The sequence below is a fragment of the Pinus tabuliformis genome, chromosome 4_2 (assembly GCF_031772625.1).
Source record: "Pinus tabuliformis cultivar Carrire ecotype Pingquan chromosome 4_2, CPIR1, whole genome shotgun sequence".
Taxonomy (NCBI): Eukaryota; Viridiplantae; Streptophyta; class Pinopsida; order Pinales; family Pinaceae; genus Pinus; species Pinus tabuliformis.
The window spans coordinates 612,345,969-612,368,124 of NC_142304.1; the positions used below are offsets into that span (position 1 = coordinate 612,345,969).

The window sequence follows — 22,156 nt, forward strand, 5'->3', positions numbered from 1 at the left end:
CCACCGAATGCTTTCTTTTCACCAATACTAACATTCATAGACTACGCCTAATTCACTTGTCCTTACTTAGTTTGTGTTTCGCAACCAAGTAAAATTATGTTTATCCTTTATACCAATGAACACCCATACTCATTCATTATCAATAGCAATTATAACAAGAACAACAATTGCACAGTATAAAGGGAGGGGCAACTCCCTGAACAATGAGTCTGCCCAATAATATATTATAATCAATCTTTCTTCAATAATACAAGTATACTTGGCAAGATCCAAGTCTATACTTAGTCACTTTTACAACATAGGAAAAACAGCTTTTTACAATACATGTGCACACCTTGCACAAAGAGTGGGTGCTCACCTGAGCCACCAAGACACCCTTGTCAAGACCCGGCACAAAGTCACAACCGAACTCCAACCTTGGGCACACCTTGCCCAACACCTTCACCTTCCACCGTGAGCAGCTTCAATAAGTGCGAGCTACTAAGGAGAGCGCATGAGCTATGCGCTCAACTCCCCTCTTGAACTGCGCACTTTTCTTCTCCACAAGAGTGAAGATGTGTTGTTCGAATTGAATGTTTGATGCTCAACGCATTCCATAATATATATGCTATGTAAGTGTGGGTGGGGCTGCCCAGCCGACCACCCAGACACCCTTCCATCGCACACTTTGGGGCGTTCTTCAAGTCGGCCTCACCACCAATGTTGGTCGGCCAACCCTCCACCATAATGCGCTCCAAGTATGGGTATAACCAACGCACAACACTTAGTTGCTCACCAAGTGTCGTCACATAACGTCACAACCTTCGTCGCATTTCTGTTGTGCAGCGCACCCGCCCGTGCACCGCACCCGTTCACCCACGCCCGCGTTCGTTCACCCGCGCCTGCTTCCGTTCACCGTGCCCACGCCCGTTCACCCGCGCCCGTGTCCATTCACTCGTGCCCGCGTTCGTTCATCGCGCCCGCATTTCTTGTCCGTCGTGCGGCCCGGCTCGCCGCGCCCAACAGCGCCCGCTTCGCCCAACCGCGCCCGACTACCCAAGGACCTTACACTGGGTCTGTAACGCCCTGAGGTTTTGCCCGGGCGCGCGCTCCTCCAACTCGCAAAAATGACTAAGTGTTAGTCATGACCATCGCATAAGGCGCGCGAATAATACAAGTTATGGGCGTGCGAAGTGTATATATATGCAATGGAAGGTTAAACGATGGACTTAACCAAGCCGACGCATGAAACATAGGCAAGGGGCGTTCATTGTTGTACATTGTAGCATCGGCCAGGAGAGATACGCAGAGTTGAGAGGCGTATATATTGGTGCGACCTGCGGTTCATTTGATAGGCAACTCACATCGCACTAAGGAGTAGTGCGCACTTGGAGAAAGGCGTAACTAACCGCAGTTCGGTGGATGAGCCTGCCGAGCTGGGTGAAGGACGAGTCGAGGTCCAGTTGAGGTTTTTCGGTGTTCGCACGGGCACCCACGCTTGTATCGCATTAAGACCGGGTTGTGGTCGGGCAAGGGTCGTGCACGGTGAGCCCGCCCGCCCAACGCCGAGTTGGTGTGGTTCGGTTATTGTCTTGTTGTGTGTTGGCGGTGGGTTCGTGCACGGGCACGCTAGCCCGCCCGACGACACGAAGGGTGTTTGTATTATATATTGTAACTTGGTTTCGGTGGAGTTTTGGCAAGACCACCGTGCGGTCGTGAACGGGCGGGCGCCCTCCCAATTTGTAAACTTTACAAATATAATAAAAGAGATTATTATTATATTGTCGTGTTGATTTTAATATTGTATATTGTTAATGGTTTCCGCACATTAATAATATGAATTCATGATGGTTGTGAATTGTTAAGACGTAGTTCGCAAAGTTTATTAACGATGGAACATCTTAATAACTTAGGCGGTGCCGCACCCGCTCAATTAAACGAAAAAAGAATTGGGGGCGTGACAGTTGGTATCGGAGCAGATTCAGGGTTGAAGAAGCTTGACGAAAAGCTGATACCAACCTTGACAGTTGGTATTAGAGCAGCTGATCCGAATGTTGAAGCTGCTGAACGAAGCGAAGGTGATATGGTGAAGCCTAATAGAGCAGGGTTGCTCATGACAGGTGAAGCTGATAAGGTTATGGAGAAATCATGGATGAACAGTCTGGGTTTCGTGGACTTGATGGTTCATGGCAAGACCGTTCAAGCTCTGGTGGACACGGGGGCCACACATAACTTTATGACGACACGGTTAGCAAAAGAGGCTGGGCTGACGATCACCCCATCGAATATGGAGGTCAAGGTAGTGAACTCTAGAGATAAGGTGGTAGGTTTGGTACACGATGTACCTGTGCAGATAAAAGACTGGAAGGGTCAGTTGGACTTCACGGTGATGGAGATGAACGACTTTGATATGATACTCAGACAGGATTTCTTGAAGGGCAACAAGGCTATTTTTGTCCCCTTCTGTGATGAGGTGGTGCTGGTTGGACAGTCACAAACTTGGACTTTGCCCACTCATAGACAAAGGAGGGAAGTCAAGGTGCAGCATGTTTTGGCACTGAGTTTGGAGAAGGCTATGAAGGATTCAAATATGGAGACATATGCGGTGATGTTCAAGGATGTTGAAGGTGATGGAGTGGGGACGCCTGTTCCAGCTGAGATATCTGATGTGCTTACCAAGTATGCGGATTTGATGCCTGATGAGCTTCCGAAGAAACTTCCACCAAGGCGTGCAGTGGACCATAGCATTGAGCTTGAGCCAGGAAAGCAACCCCTGGCTAAAGCACCTTATCGATTGTCAGGGCCTGAATTGGAGGAATTGAAATGCCAGTTAAAGGAGTTAACTGAGGCAGGTTTCATTAGACCTTCAAGGTCCCCTTATGGAGCTCCGGTATTGTTCCAGCGGAAGAAGGATTCGAATGAGCTACGGATGTGCTGTGATTACCGTGCATTGAACAAGCAGACGGTAAGGAACATGTATCCTTTGCCATTGGCTGCTGATTGTTTTGACAAGCTTGCGAAAGCCCGAGTGTTTTCCAAGCTGGACTTGAGGCATGGGTATTATCAGGTGCGGATAGCTGAAGGAGACGAGAAGAAGACCGCGATAGTAACAAGGTATGGTAGCTTTGAGTTCCTTGTTATGCCATTCGGGTTGTGCAATGCTCCTGCTACGTTTTGCACTTTGATGAACGATGTTCTACGACCATACTTGGATTCGTTCGTAGTGGTATACTTGGACGATATAGTGGTGTTCAACGACAACATGGAGGATCATAAGAAGCACTTGGCGATGGTATTCGAGGCACTGAGGACAAATCAGTTGTTCTTGAAGAAGTCTAAGTGTGTGTTCGCTCAGACCGAGATTTCGTTCCTTGGGCATATTGTTGGTCAATGGTACATACGGATGGAGCCGAGCAGGGTGAAGGCGATCGAGGACTGGGTTGAACCGAAGAATGTCCATGAGGTGAGGGTGTTTTTGGGCATGACCAACTACCAACGGAAGTTTGTAGTGGGGTACTCCAAGGTGACATCGGCACTGACAGACTTATTGAAGAAAGACAAGAGATGGAGTTGGACGAACAAATGTCAAGAGGCATTTGATGACTTGAAGAAGAGGATGGTTACAGCACCGATACTGAAGTTGCCTGGCTTCGAGAGACCGTTTGAGGTACACACTGATGCTTCAAATTTTGCCATAGGAGGAGTTCTTATGCAGGATGGGCATCCGGTGGCGTACGAGAGTCGGAAGTTGCAGGATAGAGAATGAAGGTATCCGGTTCATGAGAAGGAGATGACTGCGATCATTCACTGTCTTCATGTGTGGAGGCATTACCTGATTGGGAAGTCGTTTGTTGTCAAGACTGACAACGTTGCAGCAAGTTATTTTGCATCACAACCGAAGCTTTCTGCGAAGCAAGCTCGTTGGCAGGACTTCCTGGCAGAATTCGACATGACTATCGAGTATAGACCAGGTAGACACAATGCGGTAGTAGATGCCCTTAGCAGGAAGGGACAACTTGCAGCATTGGAGGAGGAAGAAGACCGGGCAGCAAGGAGTAGGAGTCAAGTTCAGATGTCAAAAGAGATGTAGAATAAGATCAAGGAAAGTGTTGAAACCGATACTTTGGCGCAGAATATAGTGAAGCAAATAAAGGAGGGGAAGACACGAAAGTTCTTTCTACGAGACGGATTCTTGTTCTTTGGAAACCGACTCTATGTTCCAAAGTCATCCGGACTCAGGAGACACCTTTTGAAGGAGTGCCACGATTCTCCGTGGGCTGGCCACCCAGGGCAGCGTCATTCTTTGGCATTGTTGGAGAGAGGATTCTTTTGGGAGAAGATGAGAGAGGATGTGGAGGAGTATGTACAAACGTGCATCATTTGTCAGCAGGACAAATCGGATACTCAGAGACAAGGAGGACTGTTGCAGCCTTTACCGATTCCAAAGAGGCCATGGATGAGTGTCTCGATGGACTTCATCACTCAGTTACCACAGGTTCAGGGGTATAACGGGATTATGGTCGTGGTTGATCGTTTTTCCAAGTATGCTGTCTCTGTTCCTACAAAGATACCTTGTGGAGCCGAGCGAATAGCAGAGTTTTTCTTTAAGAACATAGTGAAGTATTGGGGGATGCCGTTGAGTATTGTGTCGGATAGAGATCCGCGATTTACAGGGAGATTTTGGACCACATTGTTCAAGTTGGTCGGGACAGAGTTGTTGATGAGTTCGAGTTACCATCCGCAGGCAGATGGGCAGACCGAGAGGATCAACACATTGCTGGAGGACTACTTGCGACATTATGTGACGGCTGATCAGAAGAATTGGCCCGAACTCTTGGATATTGCTCAGTTTAGCTACAATATTCAAAAGAGTTCCGCGACAGGGTATAGTCCATTTGAGTTGGTAAATGGACATATGTCAGTTGCACCGCATACCGTAGTGACGAGAGGCTTCTTGAGAAGTCCTCATGCGAAGAAGTTCATGAAGGCTTGGGAGGAGACCTTGGAGTTAGCACGGTTACGCTTGCACGATGCTGCAAGGGGGATAAAAAAGTATGTTGATCATGGAAGACGGGAGGCACACTTCGGTGTGGGAGATATGGTGTTTCTCAGGATTACCGGGGAGCAGTTTCAGCCAGCCAAGGGGACGACGAGCAAACTGACACGGAAATATGAGGGACCATTCCGAGTGAAGAAGAGAGTGGGGGAAGTTGCTTACGAGCTGGAGCTTCCACGCCATATGAACATGAAACACCCAGTTTTTCATGTGAGTCAGTTAAAGAGATGTAGACTTGATTCAGACCATCCAGAGAGGGTTGAGCCGACGAGGGGACCAACCGGGATTGTGGACAGACCAGGACTAGAGTTGGAGAAGATTTTGAGTCTCAGAACTACAGGAGTTGGCTGCCACATGCGACGGGAATTTCTTTGCAGATGGAAGGATGCACCGGAGGAGGAGAGCTGGGAGACGGAGGATTCACTTTGGAGATGGAAGGACAAGATCGCGAAGTATGACAGGAAGTTGAAGAGAAGAGCAGGAATTATCGGGACGATAATGACTTCTGGTGGGGGAGGATGTAACGCCCTGAGGTTCTGCCCGGGCGCGCGCTCCTCCAACTCGCAAAAATGACTAAGTGTTAGTCATGACCATCGCATAAGGCGCGCGGAATAATACAAGTTATGGGCGTGCGAAGTGTATATATATGCGATGGAAGGTTAAGCGATGGACTTAACCAAGCCGACGTATGAAACATAGGCAAGGGGCGTTCATCGTTGTACATTGTAGCGTCGGCCAGGAGAGATACGCACAGTTGAGAGGCGTATAAACTTGGGCGACCTGCGGTTCATTTGACAGGCAACTCACATCGCTCTCACATCGCACTAAGGAGTAGTGCGCACTTGGAGAAAGGCGCAGCTAACCGCAGTTCGGTGGATGAGCCCGCCGAGCCGGGCGAAGGACGAGTCGAGGTCGAGTTGAGGTTTTTCGGTGGTGCGCACGGGCGCCCACGCTTGTATCGCATTAAGACCGGGTTGTGGCCGGGCAAGGGTCGTGCACGGTGAGCCCGCCCGCCCAACGCCGAGTTGGTGTGGTTCGGTTATTGTCTTGTTGTGTGTTGGCGGTGGGTTCGTGCACGGGCACGCCCGCCCGCCCGACGACACGAAGGGCGTTTGTATTATATATTGTAACTTGGTTTCGGTGGAGTTTTGGCAAGACCGCCGTGCGGTCGTGCACGGGCGGGCGCCCTCCCGATTTGTAAACTTTACAAATATAATAAAAGAGATTATTATTATATTGTCGTGTTGGTTTTATTATTGTATATTGTTAATGGTTTCCGCACATTAATAATATGAATTCATGATGGTTATGAATTGTTAAGGCGTAGTTCGCAAAGTTTATTAACGATGGAACATCTTAATAACTTAGGCGGTGCCGCACCCGCTCAATTAAACGAAAAAAGAATTGGGGGCGTGACAGGGTCTCTTGAAAGGAGTCAACCTAGAACTACCAACTCTAATACCAAGTAGGAAAACAAAGATATGCACACACAAAGGAAATATATATTTTTGTGGAGATTGGTTGGAAATATATATTTTTATGGGGATTGAGAAATTATTTTAACAACTCAACCAATTAAAATCAAATTTATCTATTTTTAAATATAAGCATGTTAATAAAATATAAAAAAATGATAGTAATTTATTAAACAAAATTTATTAATAAATTTCCAATCATTTTAAAAGTGTGGTCTATTTATTTTTTATATGTTTTGGAGTTTTAGTTAAAATTGAACAATATAAATTTTTTTGTCAAATCATAATATTTTGTTACTTAAAATATATTTTTGACTACAAATTCATTACCTTGAAAATGTTTTGAACACTAAAATTGTAAAGAGTTCACATTTCAAAATTATAATTCCAACCAATTTTTACAAATTTGTAGAGAAATTCCAAAAACTCGCAAATATATAATAAATAAATTCCAAATAAAACTTGTTAATAAAATATATACCATTTATAACAATTTCATTAAATAAACCATTATCGAATTACTCAACAAGATTCGAAACGTACCTCCTGTAATAAGTTAATTTGCATGCTTTCATTTTGTTACAATAATTGAAATTTGTATTTAAAATGTCAATGCCGTGAGCCATAACATGACAACAAGATTTGCCAAACGGCCCGCGCGCAATTCAGAAGGCACGTCACAAGCAATGGACCAAATTATTTCGTCGCGTCGGGCCATACGTTTTCACGGCACCAAAAGAGAATCCAGCTATCCGCTGCTATCATATCAGCAAAGAGTAATTCTTCTTGGCCGCAGACAAACCATCATCCTCCTCTCGTATTTGCAACACCGTTTTGATCTCAGTTCAGATGCTTCACCCGTCTCTCCATCATGACTGAGGTGCCGCCAAGAAAACTCGACCGTGAGGCCTAGCCTCTGTTAGATTCCATTGATGTCCTGGACCCGAAACGCTTCCACGGAGAAGAGACAGAACCGTTTCTTCATCTACTGCAACTAGATCAATTCTTCGCAGATGACGACAGAAAAAAAGAATTTGTCCCCAATGAGGAACTCGTGAACGGAGTCATGAGAGGCCTGGAGAAAGAGATGGTAGCGACATGTCCCACTTCGTACCCTTCCTCCAACTCTGGGGATAATTCTGCAGGCTCTGATATTTACAGCGGTCATGAAGGTCAAACCCCAGATTCGGACTTGGGGGTCGATCTGTGTCATCTCCTAGAGGCTTCAGACGACGAGCTTGGCATTCCCCCAAGCCCCGTTCTGGACATGGAAGCTTTATGTCATCTTCGAAGGAAACATCCGAGAGTTTGCGAGAGAACCTTGGTGAAAACTGGTACTTGGAGAACGACTTTGAAAACTATCAACAGTTTGCATTCTACGAAGATGCAGCCTGGGATGCTGTTCAGCTTGAGGATTATATGAACAGAAGTTTCCTCAGCGAGCCCATGCTATTCGATGGACAATATTCTGCCGTATGGAGACTGTAATCTGCCCATCGCAGGTAATAATTGCATGTTTTTTTTATATTTCTTTTTTCAGAGAGAAATCTTCATATTGCCGAAGCCTACAAATATTTATAATCAATATGACCGAAGCCAGCAGAGATTTAGAGAGAAATCTTCATATTGCCGAAGCCTACAAATATTTATAATCAATAGGACCGAAGCCAGCAGAGATTTAGACCGAAGCCAGCAAAAAATGGCCGAAGCCAGTGGAATAAAGCAAGCTTTCTTTATATATGTAAGGCTGGTGTTTCAATCTCGTCGAGACAAGACGTACTACAACATTTTAACCATCACAAAAGTTGATTTCTGGAATAGTTTGGCAAATTATCCGACGCATATCGTTTAGCATTGTTTTAAATTTGGTATTTGAAGTTTAGGAGCTTTGATATTAATGTAATAGAACAAATCCTCAGAAGTTATCTTTCCAATTTAAAGACAAAATATGTGGAGGGTACTTTATTCGTATGATCCGAATTTAGCTTTGTTAAAGGTTTTGCAGGTTTTGTCATCCCCATTGCAACGATTTTATTGGATCAACTGTTCCATTAATGGCAATATTTATGGAATATCATATAAGCACAATAAAGTTAAAGAGGTCAAAAACAAAAATTGTTCCGTTAGAATAACTTTTGAGTTTTGAATTCCCATTCGCAGGAGCCGCTGACATGGGCGGTGGCCTCAACCTCTTTAGGTTAAATGCACACCAATCCACCAAATCTTGTCTTATCTTAATTAATAGCTAAATTATTTTTAATGTCCATGTGATAACGCAAGGCAGCTAAAGGTGCACTCACTCATAAATTGACACACATCCCAGCGTAAAAAGGTTTCATTACTCGTCCCTTCAGTTGGCCGTCCATAGTCAAAGTTGTTGCTTCACCTTATAATACATTAATAATGTATAATGTGTTCCATTCTTTAATTTGATTTAAGGTTATATATATATATATATATATATATATATATATATATATATATATATATATTCTCTTAATCTTATTTTATGAATAGGATATAAAATTGCATTTTGCAAATATATTTGGTGTATTTTGATAAAACTGTATTATATTTTGTGAAATTTCTCATAATAATAATTATTCAAAAATATAATTATCTTGTTATTATTTTAATCAACACTTCATACAAGAAAATATTTACATTTCAAAATGAGAACTTTGCTAAGATGTTGTCCTTATTCAATAAAATTATTAAAATTCATAATGTTTTGCTTCTTTATTTTCGACGATCATCGAACTCCCATAAGCCTTCTTAATACCCACTTTAGAGGGCCAATCTCCCATCCAATTAGGTTCCCTGAAAACATAGCTACAAAAGAATAAACCAAAAGTATCTCTCACATTACAAATCTCCTCCAAATCTCGTAATAATTGTTGGTTGTGACATCCATGAATTCCTTTAACCGGGGTGATAACTACCATGGACTCTCCAAAGACTTGTAGGGTCTTACATCATTTTTCTTCGACAAGGAGAAGGAGTTTTATTAAAGCCATGAGGTGAGCATAATTGTTTGTATTCACACTAAGAACCATCTCTAAGGTAAACAAATTATTTTCAAAAAAGTAGAGTTTAGGTCCTCCATCACAAGATCACCCACCATCGTAAGAAGCTCCATCAAAGAAATCCCATGGTTTGGAATTGTCTAACTCTTCAAGGAAAGGGAACCTAGTGTTTGAAGGTTGGTCTTTTTTGGGAGGACCACAAAAGCTAGTAGAGCTCTGTGCTATCATTTTGTTTGGACAAAAAAGGACATTGTGGAAGATGACCTTTTTTTGGCTAGCCAAATTCCCTAGGAGATGATCAAAGGGATGGTTATGATTTTTTTAATTGCTCAATCATCAAACCAATTTTTCCAAGCCTCCAAAAAACTACCACTAGCCAACTCCTTTCCAATATTAAGGTTTGAATGGTAGAGGGAAAAAGTCTATTTTTTGAAGGGACAATTAAAGATGAGGTGTTGAACAAATTATTCTCCAACCTTGCGAAGGGCACACCAACTCAGTCCTTCCAAATGTCATTTTTTGTAAATTGTCCCAAGTAGGAACCTTGTTTTCAAGTAAACACCACATGAAGAGGCAGGATTCTGCCGCACATTTTAATTTTAACAAGTGTTTCCACCAACATACATGTTCCCCTTTTAATCTATGAGTAATAAGCTAAATGTAACCCAACTTTGGAGTATAATATCCAAAGGGTGAATGTGATCGGTGCAACTCATCCTCCTTGTTAAATAGCCTTATGCGAGAGGAAAAAATCTTTGAAATTAAGCCCATCGAAGCATCACCATTTGCATCTAGAATTCCTAAATTTTCAACCAACTACCATCCTTGTCCCTAAATATCAATAGTGGCCATGTCCACCAGTTGATTTAAAGTATGGATGACAGTTTTGTTGAGGTGGTCTACCAAGTCTTGAGGAAGATGGAAGCCTTCCCCACACCCAAACCAAGGGTAATACCTACTCTTAATTTCTATCCATTACCAAATTTCATGCAATACCTTCTTTAATCAAAGGGAAATAGTCAATGAATTCCTTCCATAATACTAAGATCTTAGTTTGAGCTTTGTTAGGTTTCCTTATCCACTCTTCTAGAGTCCTAGGGTGTACATCTTTCCTATGGATCACTTCTATCCATAGGATTTTAAAAGAAATAAGACTCCATCTTACCTTAACAGGAAGCACTTTTGCAAAGAGAGGGAGATTCTTTAACCCCTCATCGCCCAAAGGCTTTGGGAGAATGATTTTGTCCCACTTTATCAATGACATGACAAATTGATCCTTGGAACTTGCCCACAAGAATATTCGATAGACTTTGCGAACCTCTTCCATAATCCCTTTCAGGATCCATGTGAGCATTGTCCAATAGATGAGAATGGATTTGAGGATGAATCTCACTTCAATAAGCCACCCAACTCTGGACAACCAACGCACACTCCAGATTTTGTCTTTTCTCCAATTTCGCAACCTGCTAGGTGTAGGGAAAAATCCCCAAAATATGGAGAGCTTCCTAAGAATCAAGTGAGAGCAATGAGATGGATAACTTGGATACATTAGCTTCCATGCCCATGGAGGCCTCTAAGAGACCCAAACCATATTGTAGAAAATTTTCGTCTCTATGCAAGCCATTGAAAAAAATAAAAATATCATCAACAAACAACAAATGTGGTAAAGAAAAATTTTCTATGATAGTCATAACTTTGAACGCCATCCATATTTAGCATTGAAAAATATTCTGCTTAAGTCTTTCACCTCTAATATGAATAGAAATGATGACAGTGAATAACCCTACCTGAGAAGGAACATCATTGATTAAGATCGTTAAGGAAACCAAAGTATGAAAACTCATAGCCCGTTGAATGAAATGTACTTTGCAAGCCAAATGAGTGAGAAGGAGATATATGTAGAGTCAGCCTATCTATTCAAAAGCCTTAGATAAATCAATTTTTAGGACTACTCCTTTAAGTTTCTTAGTTTAAAAACTATGAGTACCTTCTTAGGAGACTCCAACAACTTCATGGATTTGGTAACCTTCTAGGAAGCCAAAATATTAATAGGAGATGGCTTTGGATATTATTGGATTGAGTCTCCAAGTACTAAGTGTTGCAATAATTTTGTAGATGTAATTGCGAATGGAAATAGGTCTAAAGTCAACAAATGTGTTTGGATTGTCCATACTAGGAATCAAAGCATTGAATTTGGAGTTAAAAGAGGTGAGGAATTTCCCAATTTACCTAAATGTATCCACAACCTTGGGAAGATCATTCCCAAGCAGTTCATATAGACCTATAAAAATTCTATAATCCATCCATCTAGACCTCGGCATTTTCCCTTTTGGAAGCCATGCAACACTTCTTGAAGCTCAGAGTCTGAAACTTCTTCCATCAGCTATAAATTTTCCTCCTCATTAACAAAACATTGAAACAACAAACTCCAAAGAAACGACATGAAGTTGTGTAATAAATATTTATTTAGTTATTGAATACTTGAATGATGAATATAATCCTTCATGGTGGTGTGCCTATATAGGCATTGACTAGCAACAAAGGTGAATGGACATGATTTGGACCATAACCTTCCATAACTAATATAACTAATTAGCAATTAAATGATTATATATATATACATATATATACATACATATATACATACATACATATATATATATATATATATATACATATACATATACATACATACATACATACATACATACATACATACATACATATATATATATATATATATATATATATATATATATATATATATATATATATAATTTTCATTTAATTATTATTTCTTTATGAATTATTTATTCATAACATTTCCCCTCCATTGAAAATTGCTTTGGCCTCGAAGCAGAGGTAATCTGGGGTATTTTTGTAAGAAATACTTTGTTTCCCATGAGGAATCTTCTTCTGGAAGCTTTTTCCACTCAATCACGTATTCTCTAATCATTTTTGGAACGTAATACCTTTTCTCCAGTTGTGAGGATGCCTTTGGGTTCTAAGACGATATTTCCTTCTTCATTGACTTCTGGTATCTTGGTATGAGCTAATTGGTTTGGCCCTACCACCTTTTTGAGACATGAAACATGGAATACATTGTGGATTCGGCAACTATTTGGTAGTTTTAATCCATAAGGAATGTCATTGATCTTCTTGATTAGTTGGAAAGGGCTATAGAATTTTAGAGCCAACTCGTTTTTCCCTTGTTGTTTTAAGGATAATTGCGTGTAGGGTTGTAGTCTTATGAAGAACCAACCACCTTCTTTGAATTCTCTTTCTGAACAGTGTTGGTCAGCTTTTTTTTTCATTCAGTTTCTAGCGGTTGCAAAGTTTTCTTTTAATATCTTAATAATCCTTTGACTTTCTTCCAAATGATACTTCATTGCTTGAAATTTAGAGTCATTTAATGAAAAATCCTTCAATTTTAGGGGTTCATAACCATACAAGGCTTGGAATAGGGTCATTTTAATTAAGGTATGATAGGTGGTATTGTACCACCATTCTGCTAGGTGCAATTGCAGAGGCCATTTGCTTTGATTATCATATATGAAGCATCGAAGACATGTTTCTAAACACGTATTTAATATTTCTATTTGACCATCTATTTGTGGGTGATAGGATGAAATCATGTTAAGGTTCATTTGAGCATGTTTGCAAAATTATTTCTAGAAATTCCCCTTAAATATTTGGTAGACCATGTAGCTTGTAGATGGTTTTACAAAAGACTTCTACAATTTGTTTGGTTGAGTCTGTTTTCTTGACTGCCATGAAATGTGAATATTTAGTGAGTCTATCAACTACAACAAATATATTTTCCTTACCGTCAGGCATGGGTAAATCGTCGATGAAATCCATTTAGATTTCTTCCCATTCCTGATTTGGGATATGTAAGGGGTGTAGCAAACCAAGAGTTGAGGCATTTTCTCTTTTATTACTTTGAGATATTTTGCATTTGGTGATATATTTTTGAATATTCTCACTCATTCCTTTCCAGTATAACATTTGATGTGTGTTATTGTACGCCTTGAAGAATCCAACATGTCTAGTTGCAGGGGAATTGTCTGATTATTTTAGAGCCTTTATTTTAAATTTGGATGACAGACTTAGATGATTTCTACATGGTGCGTTGTAAAACGATTACTTTTATAAAATAAATAAACATGGTGCACAACATAACATAAGGCATTGGTTCTTTAATAGTCAATAGCACTGTACCCTTCACATAGTAAAATGTCGCAATGCATATCAGTAAGGGGAACCACTATAATTTCAAATTTCAAAGAATTGTGGTGCTATTTTCCAACAAAGTTGTGATGTGGTACACTTAATAAAATGCCTCATTCCTTCTTCTAAATAGCACTGCTAAGCGGTTTTTAAATTCTAAACATATGGCGGTGCTATAGTAAAATACTGCAATGGTGCAATACCTGTAATAAAACGCCCCTAGGCATCTCAAGAAAAGCAATGTGATATTTTTGAATTAAAAAAATGGTACTTTTGGATATATCCCACACCAGTTGTTTGGAAAATTCACAAGAGGAGGGTGAAATAAAAAACACTCTCTTGACATTAATTTTCATTTTTACAATCTAAAGTGCGGGAGAGCTCTCAAGCACTGGTGCCACTCTGACCACATGCAAGCTCCCTGACGTCTATTCTTCTCTTGCTTACCATCCTTTCGTACCATGCTCACTATTTGAGTTTTCAATTTTTTCAAACCATCCTACAATTTGTTTTTCTCCATTATGTGTCCACAATGGCTCCTCGATGACAAAATGTCTAGGTAATATCTATGTTTCTTTGTAATTTAATATTTTAGTGTATAGAATTATAAATTAGGCTAAATTTCCCCCCTTCCAACTGGACCCCAAAAATACTTTTGGCTTATGTTTCTCTGAACATTTCTGTTAAATGTTGTCATGTTTCTTATATGATTGGGTGATGGAGACTTGGACAATCTAATGGTTCAACTTCTTCAACTATTCAAATTCAATTCTTGTTCCTTTTGGCATACCACTTTTCAATCGTCACTATCTTTGTAAGGCACACGAACTCACAAAGATATAATCCCTAGAGTGTTGTCTCAAGCCAAATATGGTCTTGCGTCAGGGACCCACGGGCACAAACGACATGTTTAAAATTTAAATCTATAGAATACACTTAAAGAGAGTGAATGAGTTTCTTATCTTGGTGACTTCACATTGCCTAAAGCTTAGACTTCGAAGGACATGGAACTCGCTTGTTTATAACTTTATAGTTGGATGAATGGATATTTCTCAGCATGGAGAGTTTGATTTATAATTTTACCAGTTGTCTTTATACAATTTGTAAAGAGATATGGTTAAAAATTCTTCAATTTCATTTCTTGTAAATCCCATTTGATTCTCTTCATTCATTGGATTCTTAAATTCAGGAAAATCTCCTATAGTTTTTGTATTTATAACTATTGCCATAGTAACCATTGGAACATTTACCAACTTTGTTCTAGGGGGAGGATAATGAAATTTTGGGTCGTCAAATTATAAAGGAGGAACTTTTGGAGGTTTTGAATGAAAGTCTTAAAGATAATAGGGCAGGGTCTGATGGATGTGGGGTGGAGTTATTCATACACTTCTATGAATTGTTGTCGTCGGATCTATTAGCGATATGAAAGGAGTTGAGGACTCTAGGATTCATCGTAGGGGTCTTAAATCCTATGTTCATTGCCCTCCATCTCGAAGAAAATGCATCTTATAACTTTTGATGACTATTGCCCTATTTTTTTATGTAATCCTATTTATAAGAATTATGATTTTCAGACTAATTGCTTGCAAGATTAAATGGTTTATCACCAAGCACATCTCTCCCAAATAATTCAGTTTTCTTGAGGGCTGCCAGATTCAGGATGTCATTGGCATCACACAGGAGCTCATGCATTCAATCAAGACTCAAAAATTGAAGGTTTGTTTGCTAAAATTTGATCTACACAAGGATTTTGATTGTGTTGACTCAGATTTCTTAGGCTAGTGTTACTCAAAATTGGGGTTAAGCCTCAAAACAATAGGTGGATTATGGCATGCATCAACGCTGCAAATTTTTCAGTAATCATCAATGGTTTTCCATCTATGTTCTTCAGGGCCTTTAGAGGGTTATGTCAAGGATGTGCTCTATCCCCTCTACTTTTCCTCCTCATCATGGATTGTTTGTCATATGATGGAGGACGTTAGGGACATGGGCCGTTTTTTGGGAATCAACATAACTAGCCACAACCCAATCACTCAATTAATGTTTATGGATGATATTTTATTTAGAGGAGCATCTAATCTGGAAGAATGGACCCACATTCATAGCATTATGATAACCTTTAATGTGGCCTCCGGTCTTGTCATGAATAAATACAATCCTTCCTTATTCATGGAGATTGTGATGAGACAGTAATCTGGGAGTTTAGCAACCTCTTCGCCATAGTTTGGTTCCTCAGACCTTGTACATGGCTTTGTATATAATGGATTTAGAATTAAACCAAACAATTATCATGCATAGGATTGGGATTGGCTTATTGACATATTTGAAAAAATAATAAGAGGGTGGGAGCATCAATGGTTATCAATGGGAGGTTGACTTAATTTGATTAAATTCGTGTTCCAAAACCTTGTTGTATATTAGATATACCTTTTGTAATTACCTATGGTGATCATTTGCAAGATAGAGTCAATAATGGCCAGGTTCATGTGGTCTGGAATTATGAAAAAGGAAAAAATCCACCTTGTTCGATGGAAAGCTCTCACCAGGCTGATTAAGGACGGTGGATGGGGCATCCTTGATACTCACAATTTCAATCTTGCTTTGATCACTAAAAATGTTGTAGGGATATGACAGATGATATCATTTGGTCACATATCGTTAGGAAGTAATATATGTTCAATTTACATTTTAATTTGTGGATTAGAGGTGGAGAAAGGACTAGAACTTTCTCATCATTCATATGGAGATCTATGTGAAATAATCTTCAATGGTCGCTGACCTTTCTTCGATGGGAAGTTTGGAATGGCTCCACCATTGAGATCGAGTTGGGTGCACTTTAGGTTTTTTATGGGAATCATAATCTTTCAACCCCTTTGATCACAACTCCTCATGAAATTGGCATCTTCTATTTACAACAGATCCATCAAAATCAACTCATAAACAATTTGGGATAGACTTGGAAGAAGGCGGATGAGATTGGTATTCAGGTGGATCTGGCCATTGAGTGGGACAATTACATTGCTCAAATAAGTGCTTTGGGCATCTATCTCAGTACTTAGACAGGAAAATTGATTTGGGTTAGGGAAAAAGGGAAGGGACAACTGATGATAAAGGATATTTATCTCAAAATTCCATGGAATGAGAAAGATTTTGATTATTATCTCTGGCTTCAGGAATCTTGGAAATGGAGGATTTCTGAGACAATTAAATGCTTCGACTGATTGGCGATTCATGACCACATCCTTACTTGGAATAAGTTACTAAAAAGGGACTATATTGGACTTGGTACATGATTTTTGTGCAATCATGTATAGGAAGATGTGGATTACTTGTTTCTTATATGTCCATTTGTTGTTGCAGTCTCGGATGGTGCAATGGATGAAATTGACGTTGCACGTTATTTGACTCCTCTCACGCAAAAAGCATGCTTATCCTACTGGATCAACTCTTGGTCAAAACATTGATCCTTACACTTATTCATCATTTAGTCCATCTAGAGATGCCATAATGCTCTTATTTTCGACCATAAAATTGTTGTTCTAAGGGATGTTTTCATCAATTCATGTGGCCCTCTTCTCGGAATCAGGGATGACAGTAAAAAAGAAGTCGCTTTGAAAGATCAAACTTGGAGACATTGGACAAGTCTTTCCTGTGGGCTATTTCGATGGGGCTTTCCAGAACAAGAAATGTAGGTGTGCGGCGGTCATTGTCATGGAACTAGGAAAATATTTCCATTTCTGGTGGGAGGGGGGACAAGGGACGAATAGTAGGGCTGAAATCATTTCCCTCTGGGGAGTTCTCATAGGTGCAAAATGATTGGGACTTGAAGATATTATGATCTATGGGGATGCGAAGGGCATCATTGACTGGGTTAAGGACTACACACTTTTTAATCCTCCTATCTTAGCTAACTAGATGAGGAGAATTTAGTTACTAGTAAGCTCATTTCATCACATTACTTTTGGTTACATATAGAGAGAGCCAAATCAGATCGTTGAGCTCCTCTCAAAAAGAGGAATCACAAAGGATCCTAGTAAGATCCAATTCACTGCTTATGAACAAGGTGTATTGACTGATGCTAGATTCTTCTTCCATTCCTATGAACAATTGGAAGAAAGAGACTATTGATCTTATGTGAAAACTTTATCTTAATTTACTTTTGCTGCTTACCAATGTTATTGGTATAAAAATACTTTATTTTTGTTTGGAAAAGATTTTTTATAAAAATATAATAACACTTACCATAAAAATAATAAAACAATAATTATAGAAATAAAATATATATATATATATATATAAAATATAAAATATAAGTGAACTGATAAAAATGTAGAATATCTCATAAATTATGTACTCTCTTTTAGTTTTTAGTAATGAAAAGAAAGCGTTTTTTCCTTCCGTAACAAAAACCATTGCGATAATAAAATTATAGTATTGCAGTGCACCCCATATTGAATTCATGGCAACTCTCTCGCAATCTTTCGCTTAATAGAGTGGTACATTTTTAAATAAGCATGCTAATAAAATATAAAAAATTTACAACAATTTCATTAAATAGAATTTATTAACAAACTTCCCTGACGCAACCCTGCTGCCTCCAAATTCCCATACCATTCCATTCTTCAATTGTCGTTGCCACGCGATATTCCTCCGTAGTGTGTTGACTTTAAAATCTTTATTATACATCATATTCTTACAGCTTCCATCAATTTCACCATTCCTTACGTCTCACGTCAATTCGTTTGCAATAGGATTTTCCAAAAAAAAATTAATGTAATTATCAATAACTTCAAGTTATTTAATGGTATGAATTTAATTCTAAAAAATATTTTAGTAATAATTAGAGTAACGATTTTGATATTATAGTAGTATTTTAGTAATAATCATGGTTTATCAATACCATATATGTAAGAAAATATAATTCATTTTATATGACACTTGTTTATATGACATTTTTTTTAATTAATTAATTTAATTAGAAGTAAATAAAAGTTATAATAATTTTTTTTGTCAATTTGTTTGAGTTTTCATAGATTACATCAAGCTTGATCTGTGGCTTAAAAAGCAACAATTCAAAGGTATCTAAGCTGTCAAAATCACTTGGGATTGCATTCGACCTAATCCACGCCAGCGTTTAACATACTTGGATTTTTGCCCATGGAGTTTCGAATCGGTGACCTTCGCATCGCAAAGTAACTTAATAATATACTCCATTATAGTTTATTCTATGCCCTATGAGTAAGTTTAACAATTTTTTACAGAAATTTCAAATTTCAATTTTTCAATACTATTAACCATAATAAAGAATATTCTATAGAAATTAAATACTTACCCTCTTTTAATAATAATTGATAAATGTTTTTATTTTATTTGGTTGATGAATGGAAAGCATATAAAGAAAAAGAAAAAATTTGTCGAACGAGTGGAGAAATGCCTGTCGTCAACAAACTCAACTACCGTTCCTGTCAGGGGCTCGAGTTGGTTACATCCGAGAGAGTCGAAAAACCGACGATCACAGTTAAAGGCATGTGGTTGCGATGGGAGTACGATGGGCACCTGCGTTCATTTAAAGGTGACTTAGGTTAGTACATTCGATTAAAGGCGACTCAGAGGTGGATGTTCAATTATGTGCGGTGACGAGCGCGTCGTGTTGGGTGGGCACCCACCTTTACGGCAAGTCATGCGATGAGAGTGTTGTAAATGTGCGATGGGCGGGGGCATTGGCTGACCTGAGTTGGGAATTTGAGTAGGTGCGTGCCTAGGCGAGGGTGACACATGCAACATGGTTGGGCACGCCTACAAATAGTGTAGGAAGGCCGCAGGTGATCGGTGGACCGTGCGACCAATGGAAGGATGTGAGGATCGACGAGTTGAATGGGTGGGTGGAATAAGCTAATCCTGGTGACAGTGCAACGAAGGACAACGACATGGTTATTATTAAGAAGGTTGACATAAGTGTTATGGGCAGGCCAACATGTTAATGGAAGATGGGCTGACATTTGGCCAAGCCAAAGGATGGGTTGTTTGGAATATCACCATTGTTCAATGGTACATATAAATTTTAGATGGATGTAGAGCATTGGGGCATCATCGAACCATTAAATAACATACTACGAAAATAGTAACAAGGAGAGTGAAGGAGCTAAAGCTAGAGGCAGAGTGTGCATTTGAGTAGGGCCGAAGTTAACACAGGCAATTTTAGGATTTCTTGGGTCGGGTCAAGCGAAGGGTGTACGACAAGTGGGTTGCACTGCATTTGTATCGCAGGTGGGTGAGCTTCCACAACACGCTACAACGAACCGAGTCGAAGAAACGAGAGTGACTTTTGGGTGAACGAGAGGCATCACACATGTCTGTAGACCCGCGGGTAGGTAGGTCGGGTAGCTGCATGAAGGCGTGGACTCGAGGGCGAGTTACATGGTTGTGTGTGGGCACGGGTAGGCTGCAACCCGAGGTCACTACGACGAACAAGTGGGCGGTAAGTGCCCACACCACTACACGATGCATTCGGGTGAACAGTTGGTTAGGGTGAATGGTAGAGGTGTGCAGAGTTACGATAGGAGGGACGAGGGCATAGTGAGGTCACGGATAAGTGAACGGGTTGGGTATGACAATGCTAAGTGGTTTGGTAGTCCCGGTGAAAATAACTAAATGCACAACTTTGGCAATTTTGTAGGCACGGTTTGTAAAATAAGAAGTGCAGGCCGATGCATTGCCAACAACACATGTATATTGTGTTTATGTACAATTGAATCATAATTTTATATATTGATATTGGGTAGACTCTAATATATGGGAGTTTCCTCTCCCACATATGATTGTGTTAATATTTTTCGTTGTGCATACATAGTGTTTATATGCTTAATTGAAGAATTTTATTTCTGCTATGATAATAACACTTGAAGATAATATTGGCTAAGTGTTTGGTTGAGGTGTAGTCAATATACTTAAGCATTGGTTAAAAGAAAATGTATAGTGTTGTCACACTTGCTATATGCGGTTGAAAGAGTACCACAGAGATAGGGTTGTGACAGTTGGTATCAGAGCTTGATTCAGGGTTAGTCGAGCTGATTGAAGTAAAGGAACAACTGCCACTTTCTGAGTAGTTGATAACAGAGCCCACTTTTCAAAGGGCTTTTATTGAAGTTGTGAAGCAAAGATACAACAAGAAGTGTTGCAGGTTGGTATTGAATCTTGGTTTTGAAAGTTCGATAGGGACAAGTTATATGTTCAAAGTTGAACAAGTTAGTGCATAGTCTTAACAAGATCACAAGAAAAACTAATGGCGTAGAACATGGAACAACCTCAAGTAACAGGGGATTCCAATGTTAATCACGAAACAATTTTCATGAACATGTTATTGGACCATATGGAGGAATTTTTTGCAGAGATGACTTCACTGAAAGATGCGAATGCTTAAGTTTAAGAAGGGTTCATGAAGTTGGAAGAAGCAAATGATAACCTCAAGGTACGGTATGAGTATACTGAATAGCAGTATGCACACATAGAGAAGGAATTCAAGAACATTGGAGCTGCAAGAGATCAAGGCTTGGATGAAACCTTGAAGTTGTAAAAAAGTCTTGATGATGCTCGGAATGAGATAGTTGTTTTGAAAAAAGTAGTTCGGCAGGGACCAATAGGAAGAACTGCTCATGTCAAATTCAAGGAACCTAATTCTTATGATGGGATGAGGAGTGCTAAAGGACTTGGAAATTTCTTATAGGATATGGAGAAATACTCAGAGCACTTGGGGATTCGTGATGATGAAGCCAAGTTCAAGGTAGCTGCTCAATTCCTTACTAAGGATGTTAAAAATGTGGTGGAGATGGAAGTTGGATTAGATTGCAAGTCGTCATGTTGATGACATATATACTTGGGATGGCATGAAGAAAGCCTTTTAGACTCATTTTAGCCCACAAAATGAGACTTGGGATGAGAGGACGAATATTAAGTATATTAAGAAGATAGGGATTCCATAGGCATATCAACGAGACTTTTCAAGTGCGATCTTGGAATTACCTGATATGGCAGAGCAAGACAAGGTCTTCAACTTCATTATAGGATTGAAACCTTGGGCGCACAATGAGGTGAATAAGTAGAAGAACAAAACTGTAGAAGAAACATTTTTTGTGGTTGATAGGCTGGTAAAACACTACGATGAAGGGAATGAAGAGAGAAATAAGTCCGATAAAGTGAAGCAAAAGACTACAAAATAGGAGCATTCGAGATCGAGTGATAAGATAAAAATGAAGAAGCCTATGAAATGTTGGTTGTGCAAAGAAGACCACACGGTGAAGAATTGTCCTTCTAGACCTATGGCGGTAGCGGTAGCACAAACCGATGCGAAGAATAAAAAGGAGGAACCAACATTTAGGATGATGTAGATTTTA

At 39.7% G+C, this 22,156-nt stretch overlaps 1 pseudogene; it reads left to right on the forward strand.

Moving 5' to 3' along the window:
- The first annotated feature begins 5,389 nt into the window (after nucleotides 1-5,389).
- LOC149170794 (uncharacterized) lies at nucleotides 5,390-7,998 on the forward strand (annotated as a pseudogene).
- Nucleotides 7,999-22,156: the final 14,158 nt, after the last annotated feature.